Source organism: Oryctolagus cuniculus, chromosome 4 (genome assembly GCF_051225735.1).
Source record: "Oryctolagus cuniculus isolate XC-2025 breed Fujian yellow rabbit chromosome 4, ASM5122573v1, whole genome shotgun sequence".
NCBI classification, from domain to species: domain Eukaryota; kingdom Metazoa; phylum Chordata; class Mammalia; order Lagomorpha; family Leporidae; genus Oryctolagus; species Oryctolagus cuniculus.
Window position 1 is genome coordinate 128,566,474 of NC_142870.1, and position 14,747 is coordinate 128,581,220.

The 14,747-nt window shown below is 39.1% G+C and overlaps 1 long non-coding RNA gene across 1 annotated transcript in view; it reads right to left on the reverse strand.

Moving 5' to 3' along the window:
• Window positions 1-8,313: 8,313 nt before the first annotated feature.
• The window catches only part of LOC127493948 (uncharacterized), a 48,682-nt gene continuing 42,248 nt past the window's right edge, over window positions 8,314-14,747 (reverse strand). The window contains exon 3 of the long non-coding RNA XR_007924576.3: window positions 8,314-8,991. This is a non-coding gene — a long non-coding RNA (uncharacterized LOC127493948). The remainder of the gene's footprint in view (window positions 8,992-14,747) is intronic.

A 14,747-nucleotide genomic window follows, 5' to 3' on the forward strand; every position in this document is an offset into this window, starting at 1 on the left:
TGCCATATAGTCATTTGTATTTTAAAAGTATAATAATGAAAATATACAGCAGATGATAGAAACAAATAAAAGCTCGGTAGAGGTTTTCTCTACGTTACAATCATCATCCTCATTGCTTATATATGTAGAGTCTCTGTTATGAGTCTGTTACTCTTCTGAGTGCTTTCATGTATGAGGGAGGTCCAAAAATTTCATGGAGGGACCCACCTTTGGACTACTGGTTAAGGCACTTGCATCCCATACCAGAGTGCCTGGGTTCGATTTCTGGCTCTGGCTCCCAATTCCAGTTTCATGTCAATGTAGACTGTGAGACACACCAGATAATGGCTCAAATAATTGTGTTTCTACCACTCACATGGGCAAGTGGATTGAGTTCCCCAATTCCCATCTTCAGACCAATCCAGTCCTGGACCTTGTTGGCATTTGGAACTTGAACAAAGGGATAAGACCTTCCTTTCCTCCTTTCTTCCTTCTTTCCTTCTTTCCTTCTTTCCTTCTTTCCTTCTTTCCTTCTCTCCTTCCTTCCTTCCTTCCTTCCTTCCTTCCTTCCTTCCTTCCTTCCTTCCTTCCTCTTCTTCCTCCTCTTTCCTCCTCCTCCTCCTCCTCCTTCTTCTTCTTCCTCTTCCTCTTCTCTTTCTTCTTTCCTTCTTTCTTATCTGTCTCACTCCCTGTCTCTCAAACAAAAAAATTTTCATAGAAAATCAAATTCTTTCCATTCAAACTCAACAAGCTTTTTGAATCCCTCTTGTACAAACTCATTTAATTCTTCTGACAATCCTGAAACCTATTCTCACCTTGTTTTTACTCTGTTTTTCAGTATGATTGTTTAAGCCTACAGCACAGAGCAAGTATGAATCTAATTAAGGAATTAAAGGGAAGAGTTGACATCAAGGGGATGGAATCAAACAAGAAAGCTTAGACAGGGATTTAGCAATAGAGTTCATGGTTTGATCTGGAAGTTGGGACAGCCACATAACCTCCAATTTCCACCCTGGAAGACTATTTTAGTACCTTTGGTGATTCACATAGAAAATGGGGCAACCAGACATAAGTTTACTTGTGACCACAGAGTACCATTCCTTGGATACTCATAAAAGGGCACTGACAGATGTCAGTGGGGGATCTTGATTGGTGAGGTAAACATATCCAGATGGTGCAGCACTCATGGCTGTGTAAGAAATCTCAGTCTAGTGACAAAGTCAGCAAAGGATTATGGAATTTGAGGAACAACCTCCTGGGACTTGTCTTCATAGACCTGTATGTGTCATAAAATAATCTAAATTTTCAATAATATCAATGATACACATAGTTTGAAATTTAAAAACAAATCATGGAATCCAAATGTCTCTCCCCTCTCACATCTTGTGATGAAAGTGTTTCATCCCTCCTGTCTTTCAAGAATTTTAATACCACTTAATAATTCTTAGCATTATACAATCTACCCAATTCAACACTGGTTTATGGGGCATATGGCTATAGTGAGACAAGTTAAGGCTGAGACTCAGAACACAGTATGTGAGTAGTGGGTTGTCTTTATATGAGTGAAATTTTGTTTTGTTGGTTCTAGTATCCCACTACTATAGGCTTAACATGACAAGAGAAAGAGGAGAGGCTCCAGTCAAAGTGAAGTGAGAGACAACACCAAGAGAAGGCATACACCCCCCACAATCTCCACAAGTACCGAGTTGAGGAGACAACAGTGATCTCAGGAAGCCAGAGAAACCCAAGACATAAAATCACGTGTGTTTATATGTTAAAATATTCTTGGATACTTACCTCATGGTGGATGCCATTTGCTTCTCCTTTTTCTTATCTCCCATTTGATGTTTTTCCTATGAACAGGCATCATTCCCTGGATCCCCAGGCCTTAGTTTCTATAATACTGCCTGAAATGTTCACCTTTCCTGGACTCTCAGAGCTGATGTTGAAACATTCCCTCTCCATAACCCTGCTACATGCAGACATGTCCACAGACATTTTTGTCAGCATTATTCATAAGGCCAAAAACTGGAAACAGTTCAAATGCCCACCAATAGGTGAATGTTTTTTTTTAATGTGTTATGTCCTTACAGTAGAGTACTACTCAGTTATAAAAAGAAAAACCCTGGTACACACATCAAAAATATTATAACAACTGAAACATATCTGATAGAAAAGACTACATATGGAATGCCCAGAAAAGGAAAATCTATTGAGATGGAGACTAGATCAGTGTTTACCTAGGGCTGAGAGATGGAGAAAGGATTGTGTAGACAGGGGCACAAAGTAACTTTCCACAAATGATAGAAATGTTCTAAGACTTAGATTCAGCTTTATAAATTTGCCAAAGTTATGAATTGTAAAGGTACAGTGGATAAATTGTATGTTGTATATGACAGGTCATCAATTCAAGGAAAATGCATATTATGAAAAAACTATGTCTGGAGTTAAATATTTTTTCTGAACAAGAATAATCTCATACTAACTTGTTAGAAAATGTTAAATTATATTTACTTTAAAGCAACAAGAAGGATAAGACATCAATTTGAAAAGAATCATTATCAGAGCAATCTGAATTCAGCTAAAATTAAAGCAAGAACAAACATTCAACTGATGGTGCAGCTTGGATGAAAGAATACGAAATTATTGATGTTTTACAAAAACTATTTTTATTATGCCAACACAAAATTAGTGGTTGACAAATAGAGAATTTGTTTTTGGAAGGATAAAATGATGTTGAAGATAAAGACCATAGCAGCATATCATCCACATGATTTTTCAAAAAAAAATGGATCATGCTATAATTCAAAGGGATCAATGCTTAACAGAAGAAACATTAGCCAACACCACAGACATCTCAATTAGCTCAGCAAACACAATTCTGACTGAAAAATTAAAGTGGAACAAACTGTCTGCTTAATAGGTGCCAAATCTCTTTGACCAGATCAGCTGCAGACAAGAGGGGAAATATTGAAACAAGTCGGGTTGTAACAAGGGTTAAAATAGGTTCCACCAGAAGAATTCTGGGCACAGAGCCCAGTGAAAGCAATGACCACCAATAGGTGGAAGCAGTCTGGTCAAGGCAAAAATGGGCTGGTAAAGAGCAAAGGTCATGACAAGAATTTTGGGGGAAGATCACTTGTTCACTTTCTGGGGGATCAGAGAACAATAACATCTGCTTATTCCAAGAGAATTTTGAGAGCATTAGCCAAAGTTTTAACAGAAAAGTTCCCAAGAAAACATCACCAGAGAATCTGTCTCCACCATAACAATGTACTTTCTCATTCCTCTCATCAAACCAGGGCAATTTTGTGAGAGTTTAGATGGAATAATCAGTCCTGATTTGGCTTTTTATGACTCTTTTTTGGTTCCTGGTCTTAAAAAAAAATCTTTAAAGGGGACCCATTTCTTAAATCATGGTAAAAAAAAAAAACTGTATTGTCATGGTTAAACACTCAGAAATATCAGTTTTTTAGGGATATATTAAACAGCTGCTTTAATTGCTTACAACTTATCTTAAACTTGATGGCGCTTATGTTGAGAAACATAGTTTATACTTTTTTCTGATAATTCCATTTTTCCATGAGGTTTTAAAAATCCTCTTATAATTTTATCTAAAGAAGACCGCTTTAAAAATGAATGTGGTAGTGATATCTATAGACTCTGGCATAGGGCCTCCTCCACTACAACAAACTTCGCAGCATAATCCCCAGGTCAACGTTGGCTTGAAGATTAGGGAAATGCAGACAATGCCTGATGGCAGGATGCAGAGAGTTATTTTGTGCTCTTGTGGGAACTATTAGCAATTCTTGACAAGTCCTTGGCATAGCAAGTGTAAATCCCTGTCCACAAACTCTTGTACGGAAGAATGATCACATCCTTTTTCTCTGTAACCCAAATCAATTTCTCTTTTCAACCTTCATCCTGCCTAGCTGCTAAAACCATTTTCCTCAGTGTTTATTGGTTTTAAGAATTCCCACTTCTTTCTCATCCCTAGAGTTAGGCCATATGGTCTAAACGTTGGTGGTAGAGGAGTCTTCTAGTCCTTCATCATCAATCTGCATATTTCCAAGGGCTCTATCTACACGGCCCATGCAGACCATGAAGAATACCTTCAGCTGTTTCAGGGCCACCCTCAAGCACAAGAATCTTTGCTGAGAGGGCCTGTGGTCCTGCCTAGACTCAAAGTTGCAAGTCAGTGGTGCAGAGGTTGCATCTGGCCTGCAGATGTGCTTTGTTTGGCATACTCTGTGTTTTAAAAACATTTAAGCCAACCTTTAAAAGTTCGACGAGTTCACTAAAAAAATAAAATTTCTGGCTTCTCTTGGAAAGCAGAAAAACCAGCAAGAAGGAGCCACCTTTCCACGTGGCAACAGTGGCAAGAGCTGAAAAGGGGCTGTTCGCTTTTCTCTCCTGCTTGCAACAAGGCTATCAACCTCATTCTCTCTCCAACATCGAGGCAGGGGCTAGCTGACATCATTCAAATATTTGCAAGTTTGTACTGTGTGATCCCTACCAGCTATTTACTGTGCCAACTGCCTTTGCCACAGTGGATGTTTGAGGTGTTCTGAGGTTTCCTTTACTGCCTCCCCAGGGCCACCCAGTAGACTGAGTGTTATAGACTGAATGTTTGCTTTCAGGTATCTAACTGTAAGGACTTATCAGTTATATGAACAAATTCCATCTTTTATTTAGTCAAAACACAATATGCCCAATGACTTCATACTCTCTGTACTGGTCTGGTGGCATGGCTGAGCTGTTAATGCTGGAAGAATGTATAATTATGTAACTAAATGCCAATATACCCTGAAATGGGAAGGATGGCCTCCAGTTCAGAAAACCCTTGCCATATATTGGGGACGCATGCACAGGAGCAGATCCAAAAATCCAGGCAGGGAAAGTGACTGTAGTCAACGCACATTCAAATCGAAGTCTTCAGGAGAAAGCCAACAAAAACTCCATTTCTGGGGCTCACAATAAAATAGCAAGGAGCCAGTGTGCAGGTAGCCAAGCACACTGGAGGGCACGGAGGGCTCTGCTGAATGCACTGAGATGCACTGTAAACATTTACAGATTGGAAAGCAGAGGGTTCTATGTAAACAGCCATGAAGGCCCAGTAACAAAGAAGCTGCATCCTGGTACAGAATGTCTTCAGGCCACAGAAAGGAGCTCTCTGGGCTGCGACATTGTGACAGAATGCCGGGCCAAAATGGAGGTACTCACTTAGCTGCTGGCTAGACTTACCGCCAGAGCATGGGGGATCTGATATCTGAAACTCATTACATGCTTACTAGTTCTCACTCCAGGGTTGCCTTCAAGGATTTTCCCTATTCTTGGTAAATTTAACTAATTTAAATAAATAAGTAATACTATTTCCTCCCAGCTACCTGGAGTGAACCTTCTAATCCCCCTGACTTTGGAAGTTAACATTCTAAGCCTCTTCAGAATCTTGCCTCCACAGGGTCCAGTTGTTTGGGCATGCCATGGCTCATATACACAACTCCAGGGACCACTGAAGGAGTCTTCCCTAATCACTTTTCTGCAGGATGATTTCTTTACTAGCAAAACTTTGGGCAATCACTGCACATTACTCAAAAATTAGTCATTGAATGATCAGTCTCTAGTTAACAGACAAATATTGTTATACTCATTTAAACACAAATGGCACAGAAGCAAACAAAGAAAACAAAAACAATTTATAGTTCTCTGGAGAGGGAAGAAATGTGTCAAAGACAAAGTTGTGGGAAACTAATAGTGCTACAAAGCCATTACATGTCTTTGGGACTGATATCTCCAGAAGTCAAACATAGCAAATTTATGAGTTGTTAAAATAATGCCGGATTTCTGTACTGTCTGGTAACAGTCTAAAAGCAATCGTATTAAATGGTATTTTCCAAAAAAAAAGAAAAATTAATCAATCAGCCAAGGAATAGCAATCATATCAGCAAGCCCATTGCAACATCCAGACATGCTTTCTCTTTGGAAATTAAAGATGATAAGTGCAGTGGCCAGAAATGAATACCCTGTTGTTTATTTCAGATTTGGTGGAGGTAGGGATGGCACCGTGTATTGAGGAAGACCTGTTTTTTCCACCCCTGAAGAGATCTCTCTTTTCCCACTTTTGCCTTTGTTCACATACTAGATGGACTGTGATCAACCAGACCCCAGCCTTTCATCAGAGGTCTTGCAAGGCACTGGCTCTGGCAATCAAGATGAGACAAATCCAGCCCAACTCATCTCTGATCCCAAAGGCTCGGCACCTCCTCCTATCTCTGGTCCTCAGTTCAAATGTTCCCAGCCCAGCTCCTGGCGTTTGAGCAGCATCTGGATGATGCACTAAATGTCAGTGTGGTCCATGGTGAAAGATTCGCTGGGAGGCCAGGAGAACAAGGGAGGAAACAGACAGCTGAGGAGGAGGGCAGCGTGTGAACTCGCTTGCTTAGGCGCCTGGCAGGGTTCCCGGCATCAGACTACAAACTCAGTAAGAAACCATTGGAAAAGATTCAGCCTAAACATACCTCAAACAAAAGGCAGAGCCACATCAGAATTAGAAATTCTTAGAACAATATGATAAATGACTTTTTTTTTTTTTTTGACAGGCAGAGTGGACAGTGAGAGAGAGAGACAGAGAGAAAGGTCTTCCTTTGCTGTTGGTTCGCCCTCCAATGGCCGCCATGGCCGGCGCACCACGCTGATCTGAAGCCAGGAGCCAGATGCTTCTACTGGTCTTCCATGGGGTGCAGGGCCCAAGTACTTGGGCCATCCTCCACTGCACTCCTGGGCCACAGCAGAGAGCTGGGCTGGAAGAGGGGCAACCGGGACAGAATCCGGCACCCCGACTGGGACTAGAACCCGGTGTGCTGGCGCTGCAAGGCGGAGGATTAGCCTAGTGAGCCGCGGCGCCGGCATAAATGACTTTTACTGCAACTTATATCACTTATTATACAGCTTCACAATTAATATAATTTAGACTTATGCTTTCTAATATGGTAGGCACTACTCAGACATGGCTATTTAAATGTTAATTAGTTGAAATGAAATAAAAATAAAAATTCAATACCTCGGGCCAGTGTTATGGCAAGGAAGGTTAAGCCACCTCCTGCAACACCACTGGCATCCCATATGAGAGCATTGTTCGGTGTCCCGGCTGCTCTGCTTCTGATCCCATTGCTAATGCTCCTGGGACAGCAGAGGAAGATGTCCCAAATACTTGGGCACCTGCCACCCACATGAGAAACCTGGGTGGAGTTTCTGACTCCTGGCTTTGGCCTGTCCCAGCCCTAGCTGTTTTGGCCATTTAGGGAGTGAACCAGCAGTTGGAAGATCTCTCTCTCTCTCTGTCTCTGTCTCTCTCTCTCTCTCTCTCTTTCTCTCTGTCTCCATCTCTGTGTGTCAATCTGCCTTTCAAATAAATAAAATAAAACTTTAAAAATGATCAATACTTCAGTTGCACATATATTTCTTTTTATTTTCTAAAAAGCATTTATTTCTTTGAAAGGCAGAACAACTGAGAAAGAGGAATATGTATACAGAGGATGAGAGAGAATTAACATTTAATACCATTATGTGCTATAATAGTATTTTATGTACCATTTAATTTGAAAAATAGGTGAAAAGTGTGTGCTTCCCCCTAAGAATTTACAATTCAGTTGTGAACATGGATATAGATACATAGAGTATGACATCATAATAGAGTCCCAAGACTGAAAATCAGGGAGACTATAATTAAATCTTTATTTAGTTTTGTGGTCCTCGACAAGATACATAATCTCTCTTAGTCTCACTATCACATCTGTAAAATTATTATAAAACTAGGATCTACCTCCTTACTTTTCCTCCAAGAGAGAATTTTCAGGTCTAATCTTTAAAGATGGATATATCCTTTGAATCACTTAAAGGAGTTAATAAATCAGGATACAGTCCATGCTGCTAAAACTGATCTAAATTTATCAATTATGTTCATCACGTCCCATCTCCACCATCCGTTCTAGATTTTGTTTTTTTAACTTTTGGCCAGTACTCTGAATGGTTGACAAATTGTTGTAACTTGCCTGAGACTGTAATACTTCTGGGATTCAAGAGTCAGTTTTGAATCCCATTTTTCCTGGGACAAAGGTATACCATGAGACGCAGGACTTTCAGTGTTTAAACTGACAAAGTCTCAGACAAATTGGGGTAGGTTCATCACTCTTTTGGGGTAACTCAGATGTTAAACCTCAATAATAAAATAATGAAAAAAGTAACTTTATTTTTTCCAAGTACCATCCTATAGTGAACATTAATGTAAAATATTGGTGTTTGCATACTTTGTGCTACCAATAAAAACCAATCAGGTGTAGGCAAGGAAAGATTTTATTTAAGAAGACTATTGCAACAGGGAGAATAATCTGACCATAAGATCCTCTATAAGACACATAAGCACCTCAAAGGTCAGACAGAAAATTGGAAGTACAATGAACAGGTGACATGATAGGAAAGTTGCTCAGTGAATGTTTTTCTTTGCAGTCAGTCACTTGTTAGGAGAGGTTGCTTAGAAGATTGCTTGCAGTAGATACTTGTTTAATCTCAGGGACAAGTCACAGGTCAGAGACTGGTAGTAGACAACCTGACTACAGTTTGTTTAAGCTAAGTTAATTGATGGAGATGAAGAGTTCAGCTAACCTGTTATAAGCTAAAGAATGGAAATTTCGAGGATCTTTGATTTGGTCATAGGTCAGCAAGGGACTTCTATGAGTCTTATCACTTTGACAATGATGGTTCTTTGCAGGAAACAGTTTTCTAGAACACTAAATGATGTGTGGGTTGAGGGGTAATTATCACCGTTTTCCAGATGCACAGGGCTCACTTAATGATCTTTCATCATTGAACAACTCAGTGAAGCCAAGCCAGATCTCTTAAGGACTCTTGTCGGTGTTGTTCCTTCAAAGTCACTTAAATAATCAATGGTGTGATGGTGCCAAAGGTCAATTGTTTTACAATCCTACAGATCAAGGCATCCTAAGAGACAGAAACCTAAAAAAAAAAAAAAAAAAAAAAAAAAGGCATTAACAGAACCAGGAGCTGAACACGGAGGGTATTCAGTCTAGTAGATTCCAAGAGATCAATGAATAGAAATCCCATGTAGCACTGCTCCTTCAGTATCTTGAGACTAAGATGTTGATGTCCTTGGCAATGCTGTCATCAGTGATGGGTACCTCTCTGAGGGCATGTCCAATACAAGCAAATTATCTGGCTTCCTTAGTGACCCAGACAACTCATCTATAGGGAGAAATCTGGTCCGGTCACAAGGCTTTTTCATGTTCTGTCTGGAAAGGCCAACTACAGAAACCATAGAGTCCCTATAAGGATCTTGGTAGTCAAGTTTTAGTCGTGGTGACACCAAGAAAGAAGGGTAGGAGAAAAATTGGAAATGCTGATTGAAATCTTATTGTCAGATGTCAAAGGATTGAAATTTGGGGGATAGGTTGAAAGTTTCTGCAAGGTAACATATTCCAATCCAATTTATGCACCAATTAATTCTACAGGACAAGCTACAATTTACAAATCCTTCAGTTACTTGAAATTTACAAAAAAGATACAAAATAGATAAAAGACAATGAATACAGCAATTAACTCTACCAGACAAGAGAGTTTATAAATCCTAAAGTTACTTGAAATTTACACACAAAAAAGATATAAAACAGATAAAAGATGATGAACAGGAGGAGAGTCTGGTAACTCAGACATTTAGCTCTGGGGTAGTAATAGTATTGAAGGAAAGCTTCATAAGAGTCGGAGAACTCAAAAGGCTTCCATAGCCTTGGAAACTCATGACTGGAGCATAGGGAGATTACCGATGCCATAAACAGGAGTGTCAATTTGTAAAGTCAACAACGGGAGTCACTGTGCACTTACTCCTCATGTAGGATCTCTGTCCTTAATGTGCTGTACATTGAGATCTAATGTTATAACGAGTACTCAAACAGTATTTTTCACTTTATGTTTCTATGTGGGTGCACACTGTTGAAATCTTTACTTAATGTATACTAAACTGATCTTCTGTATATATAGAAAATTGAAAATGAATCTTGATATGAATGGAAGGGGAGAGAGAGCGGGAAAGGGGAGGGTTGCGGGTGGGAGGGAAGTCATTGGGGAGGGGGGGAAGCCAACGTAATCCATAAGCTGTATTTTGGAAATCTGTATTCATTAAATAAAAGTTAAAAAAAAAGAAGGAAAGCTTCTCTATGTAGTGATCAGTTTAATAGTTTGATCCACATACTTCTTCAAAGAAATCTTCTTCCCCAATCTTTCAACTTTGCTATCTACAAACTCTTGTTTTTTTCTTTCTTAATTTTTTTAAAAAAATTATTAATACAAACAAAACAGATTTCATACGTTACACAGGTACAATTCTAAGAAGATAACCATACTTCCTTTCCTCCTTCCCTCAATCCTCCTCCTTCCTTCCTTTCTCTTTTTCTTTAATTTTTACAAAGACAAAATTTCAATCCACCCTGTAATCACAAGGCTTCCATAATACATGTGTCACTGAGTATCTAGGTTACTTATGCTTTCTGATCATCAAGTTCAGTTAGCATGATAGCATTCATCCTGGGCCAACACGATGTTCCAAGGGAAGTCAAGACAATCAAGATTCCTTCATTTTGACAAAAAGAGTTAGTACTAAAACTCTGAAGCAGAACAGTGAGTAGAGTCTCTGCCACATTGCTATATAAAGTGAACTTTTCTTGTATGCTGCCTTACTTAAGGAAAAAAAGAGAGAATGTGTTGCCCAACAGTTGCCAGAAGCCTTGCTGATCTGCTCCAGCAAAGAGACCACATCTGGTAAAGCAGCTGTCATTTGCCTACAATCTGATTAAGTTTTTTCCATTCCCAATCTGTTTTCTAACAGGGCAGGAAATGAATATTAGGGTTTTATCAGTAGCTATCTATCCCAATTATAAATTCTAGAGCTAGAGAAATAATGGCCAGTTGAATTCATAGACAAACTTATTCCCCAACAAAAAGGACTCAAAGCCATTCTTCAATAATTATTAGGCATCTGTAAGTCCTCACTCTAAGCAAAGGATGAGGATGACAATGTCAACCCAAAACTCTAACTTGAAATACATAGCTATTCTTTTTTCTGACATGTGCTATTACTCTATAAAGTCCAGGAGAAATCACAAACTATTGTATGCAAGGCAAGTTCACTATGGCATATGAGCTAAATGTGTATGTTTTGGGATTTGTTTCAAGACTCACCAAGTACTAGAGGTTTATTTTCTGTATCTCTGTGCTAATCCAGAAATACCATAATTATTACAGCTTCATTATTATCTATTAGAGCGTGTAAATTCCATGAATATTCTGGACCTTTTGATCTTTCATTTAAGCTTCAAAATCAGCTTGCAAACTTTTGTGAAAAAAATGTAACGTAATTTATGATGGATTTGCTTTTTTGAGAGTCATTGTTTACATATGAAACAGTAGTTTAAGGTTTTGGCAGCTACAAAACAGAAATTGTCTTGGGATTGAGGCAAGTGAATAAAAATTGAAGAGAATAAGGATACAGTTCTGACAACTGATAATTCCCTTTGCAAAGTTTTTACTGTTTTATAATAAAGGTAAACTCTTGGATGGATAGATAGATAGATAGATAGATAGATAGATAGACAGATAGATCTTTTGAAAAGAAAGGTTATAAGGGAAAGCATGAAGGGAATATAGCTTTAAAACAAACGTTGAAGGATTATATTTTGGTTTTCATTATCAATCAGCTAGAAAACTTTTAAGGTATTTGAAGATTGGAGGAAAGAAACAGAAAGGGTGAAGAGAAGACCATAAACACTGTAGAAAGAAATAAAAGACTAAATCAATGAAAAAACTATTCCATTTTTTCTATTTAGGAGACTTGATAAGGTTATGATGGTACTACTTCCCAAACCGATGCACAAATTCAACACAATACCTATCAAAATGTCTGCATTCTGTTTTTGCAGAAATTCATAAAAGATCCTGAAAAGTGTATGAAAATTCAAGAGACCCATAATACCAAATTTTTTGAATAAAAGAACAAAAGTTTAGGCATCATGTTTCACAATTTCTTTTCTTACTTAATTAATTTATTTGAAAGTCAGAGTTACAGAGCAAGAAGGGGAAAGAGAGAGAGAAAGAGAGAGAGAGAGAGAGATCTTCATCTGCTGGTTCACTCCCCAAATGACCACAACGACTAGAGTTGGGTCAGGCTGAAGCCAGGAGCCAGGAGCCAGGAGTTTCATCACAGTCTCCCATAGAGGCAGCAGGGACCCAAATAGTTGTGTGGGCTCATCCTGCGAGGCCCACACTGTCAGGATGGTGGAGTGACAGCATTCTTCAACAAGAAGCATCAGAGACAGTTTCAGTGAACATAAGCATAAAAGCATAAGCTTTTATAGGGTAGGCAAAGGGGAGTAGCTAGCTCAGGGTAGCAACACTAATTCTATAGGATAAAGCCAATACTGTTGCTGCCATGCTTTTCCAATCAGCTTGATAGTCACATAGCCCACGTAGCCTTCCAGGCAGTCTTATGGGTCTGGGCCACACCCAGGAGCTGTTTATCTAGCTGACAGTTACAAGGTCCAAAACAGGAAGCAGGGGTGGGGGAAATGTCCCTGGCATCCCTGCCGCCTGCCAGCAGTCAGGCCATATGTGGGTCTCAGTGTGCTGAGTCCTCAACCAGGGTTTTTCCCAGTGTGGCATGGTGTGCCATGCGCTTTTGACCTCCTGCATTGGCTAGGCAGGCAGTCTTTCAGCCAGGCAAAGGACCACCCACATAGTTGGGCCATCTTCTACTGGTTTTCCCAGGTTGTTAGCAGGGAGCTGGATCAGAAATGGAGCAGCCGGGACACAACCTGGCACCCATGTGGGATGCCAGCATCACAGGCAGCAGCTTTACCCTCTACACCACAATGCCAACTCCACAATTTCAAAACTTAGTACAATGCTACAGCATTAAGAGAATATAGTTCTAACATGAGGATAGACATAGAGACCAATAGGATAGAATTTAACTAAAAAGGAAAAGCTCTCATATTTATAATTAATTGTTTTTTCAACAATGCTGCTGAGACAGATCAATGGTGGCACACTGGACATTCAGATGTGAAAGAGTAAAGCTAGACCCTTCCCTTACACATGCACCCAAAAATAACACCACATGGAAGCTAGACATAAATGTAAGAAACACATAGCAGAAAACACAGAAGTAAATCTTAATGACCTTGCTTCACAAAGTCCTTTTAAATATGCCATCAAAAGCATAAACAACAAAAGAAAAACTAGACAGTTGGACTTCATCAAAATTAAAATATTTGTGTTTCAAATAACAGTATCAAGACAGTGAAAAGACAACCCTAAACATAGGAGAAGATGAATTATATCTCAATAAAGCTGTTTTAAAAAGGATTTTAAAAGAAAATACCATGACCTAGGCACTGAAAAACCTTTTGCCTGGTATCTCACCTGTATCAGGACTTGTCTCTCAGTGTCAAGTCCCAGGCTTACTTGTGTATTCAGCCATTCTTTCACTTTAACTCTCACAGCAATGATGAAATGTAGGAACCAAGGACAGCTGTTTCTGTACTTAACTTTCACTGTGAATATTTATCTGGGTCATGTGAAAATGAAAAGAGCTCTAACTCAGAATTATATTAGACTTGGAGAAAAATTTGAAGCATATCATTTACTTATTTTCATAAATAAAAATTGGCCACACAATTACTATGCAATTATTCTGTAATATAGCATATATATAGCTGTTGGGTTTTAAAAATCAATAATTCCCCAATACAATCCCATCAAGGTTGCATGTACCAATGCCATTTCACTAGTCCAAGTGATCAATTTCTGTTCACAATTGATCACACTGATAGGTCTAAGAGTCAAAGGGATCACACAAACAGATTAGTGTCTGCTAATACTAACTGATATAATCAAAAAGTGAGATAACGATCCATCATGGGAAGCGGGATACACAGCAGACTCATAGAATGGCAGATGTCCTAAGTAGCACTCTGGCCTCAGAATCAGCCCTTAAGGCATGCAGATCTGGCTGAAGAGCCCATGAGAGTATATTAGGCATGGAAAGCCTAGACACTCTGGAAAAAAAAAAAAAAAGACCTAAATGAAAGATCTCCACGAGTGAGATTCCAGTGGAAAGAACAGGTCATCAAAGAAGGAGGTACTTTTCTCTGAAGGGAGGAGAGAACTTCCACTTTGACTATGACCTTGTCCAAATATGACCAGAGTCGGCAAACTCAAAAGGCTTCCATAGCCTTGGCAACTCATGACTAGAGCCTAGGGAGATTACTGAGGCCATAAACAAGAGTGTCAAATTGTTAAGTCAACAATAGGAGTCACTGTGTACTTACTCCTCATGTGGGATCTGTCCTTAATGTGTTGTCCAATGTGAAGTAATGCTATAACTAGTACTGAAACAGTATTTTACACTTTGTGTTTCTGTGTGGGTGCAAACTGATGAAATCTTTACTTAATATATACTGAATCAATCTTCTGTATATAAAGATAATTGAAAATGAATCTTGATGTGAATGGAACAGGAGAGGGAGCGGGAGATGGGAGTGGTGTGAGTGGGAGGGAAATTATGGGGGGGGGGCAATGTAATCCATAAACTGTACTTTGGAAATTTATATTTACTAAATAAAAAAACTATAATTCCACCTATAATATTCTCAAAAGAGAAAAAGACAGTTCATTTCTTAGATCTGTTTTATATAGGTAATAGG